The sequence below is a fragment of the Charadrius vociferus genome, unplaced genomic scaffold (genome assembly GCF_000708025.1).
Source record: "Charadrius vociferus isolate BGI_N301 unplaced genomic scaffold, ASM70802v2 scaffold326, whole genome shotgun sequence".
NCBI lineage: Eukaryota > Metazoa > Chordata > Aves > Charadriiformes > Charadriidae > Charadrius > Charadrius vociferus.
The window spans coordinates 3,377,144-3,389,090 of NW_009649062.1; the positions used below are offsets into that span (position 1 = coordinate 3,377,144).

At 39.3% G+C, this 11,947-nt stretch overlaps 1 protein-coding gene across 1 annotated transcript in view; it reads right to left on the minus strand.

Moving 5' to 3' along the window:
• Positions 1-9,978, minus strand: part of COMT (catechol-O-methyltransferase) — a 17,862-nt gene extending 7,884 nt beyond the window's left edge. The window contains exon 1 of the mRNA XM_009888119.1: positions 9,733-9,978. The gene's annotated coding sequence lies outside the window, so the exon portion shown is untranslated. The remainder of the gene's footprint in view (positions 1-9,732) is intronic.
• Positions 9,979-11,947: the final 1,969 nt, after the last annotated feature.

The following is an 11,947-nucleotide window of genomic DNA, read 5'->3' on the forward strand; positions in this document are numbered from 1 at the left end:
CCTGCCTCCTTCCTTTCAGAGCCTGCATCTGAGGTACCCAGGTGGTATAGTAGCCTTTTTCCTGCTTATAAAACCTATGACACAAGCCATCAATCCGATACTTTTGAACAAAAGATACATTTCCTTTTATAAAGTAGGAATGTTTTCTCACTGGTTCTAAAAACATAAAGCTGAATCCCTAAATCAGAGAAGAGCTCAGGCTCATGAAACTGAAGAGATGTAACAAAAGGTACATTGTACTTCTCTGATGGGCCAGCTCAAATTACCCGATAGGATTGCCCTGTTGTCCCCCTGAAATTCAGTGTCATAGCTGCAGGTGCCTATGTGTGTGCAGCATGGGTAGTGTGTGTTTCTGTTTGTCTCTGACTTCAGGGCATCTGAACGTAAAGCTCAGCAGATGGGATGCATGTCTCCCTGTACAGCTCAAGCAATAAATCCTATCAAAGCCATTTACTCAGATGGATTTCAGACAAGCCAGTATACAGGAAGGTGCATTTACTTCCATGCAGGACTCACAGCACAAAAGATCCAATAAAGAATGGTTTCTTAAAATTAAAGACTTGATTTAGCCTTTGAGAAGGTGCCAAACTCAGGGCTGTGATTTGCCTGAGGATTCTCTGCATGCAAAGCTCCTCTCGCACAACCCAAGCCACACCTTATTTCTAATAATGTAGCTTATAACACCTCTACTTTTCCAACTCTGCTTCCTACAAGCAGGGACGGGACAGTTGCACACCAGGAGGAGAGCACAGGCTAGAATGTACTCCAGTTAGTATTCGGATGAATGAATGCTAAGTTCATTTGTTCTTTAAGTCTAATTAGGCATTTGAACACAGGTTTAAAGGATTCAGAAACAATTTCTTAACCTCAGCAGGCTGGCTTGGGCTGCACTGTTTTTTTAAACTGTTATATTAAAGAACATGACATCCTTTCTAGTCTCTGATTCTTTCTATCAAGACTCTTTCTTCCAGCTTGCTAAAAATGGTGAACAGCTTCCACTTGCACTTGTATTAATGTTCCACCTACTTAGAGTCCAGCAAAATCACTGCTCCAACAGAAGCTACATCCTCCTCAAAAATTTTGCCTAAGTTGCCCAAGTCCAGAGGTAAAGGGGCTATATGATTAGCCAAATATTCCCCAGATTTCTTCCTACCTGTTCTTGCTTCCTTTTTTTGTTTGTTTCCCCTGAAATTGTCCCAGGAAAATCCTAGATTTTATGGGTGGTCAGACCTCCATTCTGTAGTGGGACTTGGCACATACACATTACAAATGTGAAAAATCTATCCACTGCTTTAAATTTTGAATCATCATGCAGAACATACTTTGAGTTCAGAAGATGACTGAGTTTCCATGGAGATATGCTCAACCTACAGTACAGCTGGTTTGTTCACCCATCCACTTTTCTTAGTTGCACAGCAAGTATGATTTGTTTGGAGCAGTTAAAAGTCTATTTCTTTTGCTTTTAAGTAGTCACCAATGTTAATACTTACCTTTAATGCTTTCCTTGCAAAGCCTGACCTGAGATATTTCCTTTCAGAGCTTGCCAGCATCATTAGTACATGAAAACCTTGCTTCTTGGACTTTCTGAATTTTGTTTCCTAGCTACTAAAAACCTGCTTCTTTACCTCAACGGGATCATAAAGGCCTGGATGTCAATTTTTCTTCTTCAGTTCTATGCACTAATAGTTCTATTGATCAGGCCCAATTGTCCTGTACCTTCCAGATGGGAATTCTGTTCTTTCCAGTACTTCTACATGAAGATGTTCCACATTATCTGTCCACTGAGAACTTGGATTGGGCTACAAAAGTATCATTAGTTTAACAGAAAAATATCTCTCTGGATTTACTTGGCTTGTCTTCACTTGGCTTGCATGGCTTAGTTGATTGTATGGTCATTGTTGATGGATTTGGATTACTGTCATAGCTGAGAGATAATTATTCTGAACGGCAATGAATGGATGGAGCCCAGAAACCATTTACTGATGCCAGCAGGTATCTAACCTTCCTGCCTCCAGACAAGGGAAACCATGTGAGCCCTGCATACCAGTAACTTACTGGTGGCAGTCCAACCATGCTCAGGTCCCTCTAGAACTGAAGACTGTTGGCATTCAGAATTATTTCAGACTACTGCCAGACATAATCCTCTGGTTACAATGGATACTTTGGCATCCTCTGAGTACAACTTGCCATAGGCTGTTGCTTTGGCACTACAAGATTCTGCCAGTGTGTTTGGGTCTGCCCTTCAAAGATCTGTTGGACAGCAAGAATGGATGATTAATAGCTGCAGGATGAACTATTTTGTATTTTTAGAGGAACAGCTTTCCTCCTGAGCAATAAAGCTTAGTATAGATAAGAGACCATTTGGTGAGATTTCTCAAAACAAGATAATATCTCTAGGCTAACTCAGCCCCACTCCCTGTCCTGCAGGAATGACAAGACTTCTTTTTCGGACAGGAAACAGACTGTGAAGACTTCTTTTTATACCTCAACAAAAAGGACCTGCTTGATGGTAAAATCCTGCCCCTCCATTTTCATGTTGCTTCCCAGGCTTGGAAGGGTATGTCAGCAAACCGGATTTCTATTGTCCTATTTTCCAACGCTGCTACAGGCTTTATACACCAAAATTACAAGACATCACATGCTCAAAAGCCCATATATTAAGGAAGGACAGCCTCTTCATTGTCTGCAGCATGTTAAATGCTATTTCTTAATGTGTCTCTGTTAGCTAGAGCAGAGGAAAGCACTCAGATTAGACCTGCTGATTTTTAGTAACTTCAGCTGATGTCAAACAAGCAAATAATTCACCCTCATCCTTACTTGGCCAGCAGTATCCTTGTAAAGATTTTTTTGTTTTTAAAGAATGCACTTTGTGCAGAGAAAGACGCCTTGAGATGTACATGCCCTATCTTTCCAAAGGCATAGATTGTATGTAGGCCACTGCCACCCACGGCAGGTACTGCAGTGTGACATCCTGATACCAAGATGCAATTAGCTTGACAAAAAGGTGTCAAGTGGGATATGCTTCTAAGCCACGCGGATAGCTATAGCCTTCTTTCTTTTCTAGCCATTCCTTATGCAAAAGCATGAGCAGGCTGACAGCCCTTTAGCTTGCCTTGAAGGGCAATAACTGATAGTTCTGATGGGCCATGTGGGAAACAAATTTTGGATCTTCAGCTATGAAATCTTACCACTTCAAGTTCACCCGAGAGTCCCCTCTGAAGGCAAAATACTGACCTGCATTTCTCTTTGTGTGTCTTCAGATCTAGACTGGTGAGTGGCAGTTGGCACTGTTTTGTTTACACATTTTGTATAACATATTTTTCAAGAAGACAAAAATGCTATAAATTTAAACTCAAATGTGTGTGATTTGGGGATGGTCTTAGATCCTAAAAGTTAAGCGAGGAAGTAATTCAGCTTGGCCATTCCTATGATCAAGTGCTCAGAGGGATCCATTTCTTACAGTGCCTCAGTTAGGTCTTTGCATTTTGAGTCCCACATGAATTTACCACATATGCAACAGCAGAGCTCATCTGCCTCCAAGATCCTTAGAGACTGCTCACAGGTAGCAACTGCATATAGTACATGCAGCTTTTTTCCATTCCTAGAGAAGTTCACTTGTTTTTCCTGTGTCACGGAATGTTTTTCAGTTATTGGGGTTTTTTATTATTATTGCTGTATAACACCCCAGCGCCTTCATAAACTGGCAGTATGGGTTGTTCTTAGCAGAGCTCCTTTAGGAGGTAAATATCCTGAAAAAAACACTTTCTAGAGAAGGTGACTTTTAAAAGGAGTAAAACAGACATATCTTCTTTCTTTCATTTTCTCTTCCTTTTTTTTTTTAACACGGTTTCATTTTCAAAGTTTGTCCCTCTCTTAATTTCTGTCTTAGACATGAAAATAAATTTAGTGACAGCAGTAGACTGTAAAAGCAGCCTGCCAAGAGCAAGATGCATTGGTGATGGTCATACAACCAAAGGGGGAAAAAAAATCTGTACCAAAATAGGTAATTGCTTTCATATTCCTAGCTGGAAAATATTTGATATGAAAATCAAGTGCGTAATTCAACCAATTTAAAACTACCACTACCTAAGAGACAGTCATGTTATGACAGCTTTAGAAAATGCAACTGTAATTTTATCTTTAATGTGGATTCATGAGGTTCATTAAGTATGCAATAAAACTAAACTTGCACATAGTCAGGTTTCCCATAACCACTTATTACAAGGCAGTTGTTTTTAATGCTTGTACTGAGGTTCCAAATACACAGGTTAGCACTGCAACCTGTTCTGTGCATTAGAAACACCATGATAAAGTGAGCCTTCTCTTTGAAAGCTAAAATTTGAAGTGGAAAATAGTAGGCAAAATGAAAAATCGAGTAAGGGAATAAACAGAAAACTAGAGGGACAACATTATGGAAAGGAATGAATAACACGTATCACTAAATGTGTTTTTGAGAAGACAGAGTTTAAAAGAAAACATATTAAAATTTCATGCCCAAACCTGTCAAACTACTGACGAGTCTTTCTAAAGAACTGGGTTATTTTCTTATGCATCTAATCTTACTCATTTTGGCAGGTTTCATAAGACCAAATCATAACTTGATAATGCAGTTCAGCAGTTTTCCCCTGATGCAAACCATAATCAAACAATCAGCATTTAAATGGGAGTACCTCTGTTTCAGCTTACAGAGCTTTAAAAAGATACTTTCAAAGACAGAAGCAAACACAAGTTGTGGGAATCTGCTGCCCCAACTTACTTATGCCCTTGAAGATAAAATATCTAAGTCATTCCAATGGCTATAAAAGAAGCCTCAAGAGACTGGCTCACACTTAGGGATCTATTATTATGGCAATAGTTGTTAAATTAGGGGATTCACTACCCCCTTACTATTATATGATCTCTGATTTTTCTGAAAACATAAAAATGCCCATGCGATGGAGGACAAAATAATACATCCCGTTCTTTATTCTTGTACAGGTGACTGCAGCCATTTCACCAAAGGTTACAATAAGGATCTTTCAGTAATGCTATTTATCAGTCCTTCTGGTAAATTTTTCTAAGTACTGTTAAAAAATGATTGGTCTTAGCATTCCCTGAAATGAAAAACTAAGGATTAGAACAATTGGTAATATAAATTTTTAACGTAACTCCAAGTAACCAGATGAATTCAAATTGAGATTTTCTCAGTGTTTCATAAAAACTTTATGAAGCTTTCATAACTCTGTCAGAGGAAGGTGTATGGAGATTTGATCTTAACTACTGATTGCTACTGTTTGTTTCTCAGATTCCAAAACAACCTCCCTCTGCTAAAACCTGATATTTACTGAGAAGAAAAATAAACATATTGAAAGTAAGCACATTTAAATGCTCTGAGTTCTAATAAGGACATATGTCTTCATGAGTTTCACACTTATTGGATTAAAAAAGTATCAAATCTGATTATTTAACTATTCTGAAGCTTAGTTCATTACGAGTAATTAATAAGACCTCATTGCCTACAGATGCAAAAATAAGAGATGACAGGCATTAAAATACTTGGGAGGTTGAAAACTGCAGGATAGAACATTTTTCTAATCAAGGCAAATCCTTATAAGCCTAATTACAGAACCTCTCATTACAATTTTAGCTTGGATAAATTGATATTGCTTTGCTTTGTGCTGAAAATGAAATCCTAAGCATAATCACAAAAAAACGTCTTCTACAAAGACAGCACGTACATCAGACTGCTATTCTCCAGGACTGAAATGAGAGTAAACTTTGTGATTCTGAGTCAGGAAACCTAGGTTTGCGTCTCTTTTGCCAGTATTTTTCTGAGCTGATCTTGGGTGAGCTGTCTTACCTACATCATTGTTGCCACAAGAGTAAGTTAAAGTTACTGCTACTTCTGTAACTTTCAAGGTGTTGTAAAGCTGAATTAATCTTTGTCAGAAAAGTCCCTGCTATGGATATATGGATAACACCCAAGGAAAGGCAACGTGATTTTAGCTGCACTAACTAAAGAGATCTATTTTGGATACCAAGACAGCAAATGCCTATGTGACTTTATTATTCTTGAGTTTATGAAGAACAAGGAAAATGCGGAGACAAACACTGCTTCAAACACTTTCCTTAAGTGATTTCAGCCTGCTGACAAATCAGGCCTTTGAGGAAAGATGATGTTACATCCAAACTCGCTATAATTTTTCATGCATTTAATCTAACTGCCAAGTACTGGTTGGTTGTTTAAGAGTTTATTACAAGTCTCCAAGCATCCAGACAGTACTTAAACATTCTGATGCTAAAGGGTTTAGAATCTAATTTAAACTTTATTAGCTCACATAATCTGGTGAATGGGGAGTGCTTGGTAAATTTATACCATCCAACCTTTCTTCACAAAAGAATCTCTCCATAGGTCTGATGGTACTGAGGATAACAGAAATGGTCTACAATAGTAGAGTGCCTGCAGACAACGGGGCCTGACTCATCGCAGAGACACTGGTGCTAGGTCTGCAGAGAGAGGAACATTATAATTCAAACAATTTTTTAGAGTTTTTTTACAAAGGCCATACAAACTAACAGATTATACCCTCCCCTGCACACACCTGTGTGAGGGACATATGTATAACCCTAATTTTAGAAAAGGGTTAAAAAGGTTTAATTTCAAACTTTTTAAAAGCCTCTGCTGAAAGTACGCCTTTAAGTATCTCATGCATTACACTATACAGAGGATTTGTGTATTAGTAAGGATATATCAGCTGTTTAAGAAGCATTGCAAAAACAATGCAAAAGAGTCAGCACATTTCTACACATATTTTAACAATGCCTATTGCTCCACACTAGGCCAGAGGAGATGTGTGCTATGCCATGGCTGGGACTGGAGTTCCTGACTCTTTGTCCTCGCCTGTCTTAAATGAGGTAATCTCTGTTTTGTGGCATTTTGCTTTTCTTGATCTTCTCCTAAGCACAAGAAAGGCAGAGCACTTTGGTGAGAAAGTCTAAACTAACTTCTGCCAAACATACTGTATCCTGTTGTTGTAGGCAACACAATTCAACAGCTTCATATTTTACTACTTTTAAAGGTCAAAAAAATATCTTTTTACCTCCTATTCTTTCGTTCTTGTTTATGTATTTTCAAATGAGTGCAACACTGTGAAGAATAATCAGCATATTGCCAGATGTGAATAGCTTGTATTTCAATGGAAACTTAGTCTGGGAGTTTGACATTCAGATTTTCCACTGACATCATGACAACAAGCTGAACAGACTTTATATAATTTTTCACTAAGTATTTCTTGCATGAAATCTTTTTTCAAATTACTACAATTTAGCTTCACTACCATGACTACAAAAATTCAGACTTCTATAAATGCAAAGGCCTTTTGTCCTTTCTTTCTCCCCTCTTCTCAGGTTGAAAGGAAACAAATACAGGTTTCTTCTTACTGACTGAAAGGAAAGACCAGAAAAGTGCCTATTGACTACTGGAGAGCCCCACCAACTGGGCTTCATAAGGGTGTTTAAATCCATTCTCCCCACATAGATTTCAATCAGGGTAATTGCTACCCACTTAAAATTCGCTTCACAGTAGCCATTGTCTAAGAGGTACTTAGTGCTATCACCCAAAGGAAAAGGTTTATATGATGGTTATGTGCCCCATAAAGAAGAGCGGGGGTTTAGAACAAACTGGCCACACAGAGGGGCCTCTTCTCCATGCAACAAGCAGGTCCACATGGATCTGTAGCATTCTGATCCAGATTGACCTACTGAACACACTGCATGATTAAAGCCAGAGTTTGGGGTAAGATAATTCTTCAAGGATCAGAAATGCACTTTACCAGGCCTTGAGCAAAGACAATTTTTCAGGAATAAGATCCTTTCAGCTACCCCTGGGAAGCATTTGTTTCTGATAGTCCTTATGCGTACTCCAGAACTCTAGATGCATTTGCACTATTTGTACTGGTGTTCGAAGGCAGTGGTTGGTATAGCTCAGCTGAATTGTGCAAATCCCACCTGGGAGGTAGCGGACTGCTAAAAGCAGAAAGTGCTCTGCCCTGTCAGCACACTAGGAGCTGGTCTGTAAAAACTTCTCTCAGCTGAGATTTTCATGTTCCCCAGGGGGTAAAACAAGCTCCTTATTGAATAATTTTCCCCAACTGGAGGCAGGGAGAAAGGGCCGGAAGAAGAAAGACCAAAATGGCTAGTTGTCCTCAGCATAATCACCTGTGACAGACCTATTTCACATTCTCTCTTTATATCACAAAGATCAAGGGCTGAATCCTCAGTGTCCCAAATCCCCACTGCGTGCTCCAGCCCTGCTTCCAGGGCTACCAGCTAATCTAGTGTAAATCTGACTCTCTCCCAGCGCAGCTTTCTGCTCTACACAAGCTGCTCTTCAGGCCAGGGGGAGTGCACAACTGAAACTTGGTAGTGAGGACACCCGCTGAGGGATGTGAAAGAGCAGGAAGGAAATCGCTGCTGAAATGATGGCTTATTTCTCTGGAAATGAACAGCTCTAACAGGCCAGGCAAGGTGCGATCCACCACAGCACAGCAGGTAACCAAAGCACTTCGTGGGAAGGGGCAGCCTAACTGAGACAGAGCAGGGCACGAGACCTTGGTCTCAAATCCTGAGTGAATGCCCTCCCCAGAAAAGTAGCTGGTGTGGGTGGGCAGAGTGTCTCTTACTTTAGCTAGAAATTGCTTTCTGAGAAATCTCTCCTGAGAGAGTTTTAGCAAAACTGGTACGGATGGCCTCACACATTAAGATCTGGTTTCAATGCCTGCTGCCAAAATTATGTTTTTTCAGAAAATTCCCAGTCAGTTCTAATTCCAGTGATCCTGAAGGAATGCTGAAAGACAACAGTGTGTGACTGGCAGAGATAAACCTGAAACCAGCTGCAGGCTGCTAAGAAATATTGCTAAACTTGACTGATGAGTAAATTGTTTGCAGTGTTAATGTGGTTACACTCTTTTTCCACTGATGCAAACTAAAGCTGTAAATCAGGAATTTTTTCTTTTGCATTTAAATACTGCAATACTGTGCAAATGCATGAGATTCTGAACCTGAGGGCTTTGTTAGAGGAGTCCTTATCTGAGTAAGCAGAAAAAAAGTAAGCTTAACTGCAGAGATAAAGTAAAGGTTGTTTATGGAGATTATCGGTATGACATGGTTGACAGTATTGGTAAATATGAGTTTGTTTTTAACAGACGGAAAGTAAAGAATGTCCATAAAGGGCATCAGAAAGATACTCTATAAGCAGCAACAGGGCTAGCAAGAAAAAGTACTAGCTTTTTGTCAGTTCTTCACAGACATTTTGCTGTAGCAGAACTCCCTCTTGAGAATGAAAGCCCCCATAAAATACAGCTGCAGCAACACATTTATAAAAGCAGCTATTCAGTCAAATATGACTGAACTGAAGCTTGATTTGCATTCAGCTTTTTCTTGAATACAAATGAGTACAAAATTCCAGCATACTTATAGCCATAAATTACATTTTCAATTTAGTCGGGGTTATCTCATCTCACTTCTTTCAACTGTCAAGGTTTACAATACAGTACAAATACATTACACACAAATATGTCCTACTCTTTCTCTGTGAAAGCTGTTGCTGCCCACAGACTGGCTTTCTGACGATGAGTACCAGTCAGAATGTGGAAAACACTGCTTCTTTCTTATTCACCACTGTTTAAAATAGTGACATTATCTAAGATAACAAATCGTGTTAAGTCTGAGAAATAAGAAAATATAAATATGTACCTTTCTCAGTACAGCAGAAGCTGTTCCCTCCGATCTTTTCCTGTGCTGCTCTGCTGTGGATTTTATAGAATAAGAGTCCAAGAGCCTGCAGTATTCAGTCACATTCGATCACATCACAGGAATAGCTTATCAGTTCTGTTACACAGACTCTAAAAGGAGCAGTGTCCTTTTCCCCAACTCCTCCTTTCACAGATTTCTGCACTCCTTAAAGGTGCTCAGTGCTGTAATAACCTCAGAGAAAGCTATTCATCTGTCCCCTAATGACAGTGTTCTTGTTACTTAGTTACAGCACAGTGAATGCTGACAAAGTCAGGTATGAGCCAAATCTGTGCTCAGTGTAAATGCACTGTGTTCAATCAAGCAACTCCAGGAATGAATTTGGCCCAAGGGATTTAGTTCTTTTTTCAGCTCAGACGTGGCATGCCGCAGCCAGTGCAAAAGTCATAGAAACAAGACCTAGGCATGTGGGTTAAATATAGAGTGCTGCTGGAGGGAGAGGAGGTATGTATAGCAAATTGCTTAACAGCAACTACAGGAGGTGCAATCAATACATTATAAATAGTACACTTGAATTTCTATAGCTTCTAGTTGGAAAAATACTTCGCTACAAGCAGCTCTAAGATAAAAGAAGGGGCTTATTCTAATAAACCTTGTTCTTGGCTTGACTGTCTATATTGTTTCCTTTGAGGTGGAAACAATATAATCAAGCTGCAATTAAACTGCACCATAAAAGAAAATAGCAAGAAAAAACAAAAACCAAACACAACTTGGTAGTAGTTCTCTGCTGTACTCTCGCTACAAAACTCAGACCTAGTCAGCGAGCGTTTAAAGCTCTAGCCTAGAAACTTTTTAAAGATTCAAAGAAAGGGTTTGTATCAAATGTGGCAGAAACAGGAGCTGAGGAACTGAAAACAGGCTTTGTCACATGAGGGGGGAGGTCCTTGAAAGAATTAGGGACTACCTGAGAGCATGAGAAGAGAAGAATAAAAAAATTTAAGTGGAAGAATTGAATAAAGAATTGTGAGAAAAAGAGGTGGGTGAAGATCAAAGTGGGTTTAGTAACTCTAAACAAAACATAACTAAGACCCTGCAATATAGCAGAGTACCCAATGTCAATACAGAATAACTTTGAAGTATTCCTTCCGTGTATAACAGAGCTTTAGCTCAACAAATATTTTCTTATAATCCAGACATGAAGCAGAACAAAGAATGAAATAAGCGATACTGCACTCCAGCTTCACTGACAGTAATTTCCTGTCTGATGGAAAGCCGGTTGTGAAACCATGACAGGTTGTGTCTGCACGATCCCTGACACCACCCACAGTTAAAATTAACTGGGAATTTCTTTTACTGCTGGACTGTGGAGAAAATAGCTTAAAACAGTAGAACTGTTCTACGCACTGACCTGGTTCTGTAAGCATACAGCTATTCTTTGGAGACGTCCTTGCAGTTAACTATAGCTAGTTGTGAACTGGTGGGTGGTATCAGCCCAGCTTCTGCTTAGCAGCATAAATTAGTGCTAAGACTTACCAGATTGAGCAGTGTCCCATGACAACACTTCTAAAGGACTCCTAACTTTGAGATTAATCATATTCTTCAGACTAGAAGCATGGGAGGAGCAAACTTGCTTCTGCCTGCCCACAACTGTTTACTTGTATGATAAAGGCTATGCCTGCAAAGTAACCCTTTCTGTTGTCTAGATATTTCATTACATAAGTAAAGATGGTGAATGGCAATAACTGCAAATTAGATAAAGCCAGAGGTTCAGTTAGTTAAACCACTCAAACTGTTTGGTAATGACCATAAGTTGCTTCCAAGTTAATGGAAATTTGAAATCCTGTAATACTCTGTGTAAGCTTTTACTAACATAATAACAATGCTAAAAACTCCAGAGTACATAAATTTATACACTATTCCCATGAGTTATCGTTGTCTAGATAGTAAAAATTTACCCTGATATTAATGCACCCAGGTTAGAGAACTGTGGAGAGCTATAAAAGTATTGGTGTAATACAATTTTTATGTAGGGACAAGATCTTATAAGATGGATTTCATATTGCAGAACATCAGTATACTGCATTCACAGGGCACATTTATGAGAAGATGTAAACCCAGGAAGTCTTTGCTTGGAAGCAACATCACATGAATGGCAACAGGTCAGAACAACTGGCTAGTTCAGACCGACTTGCTCTGACAGTTGAAAGGGCTAAGCTCA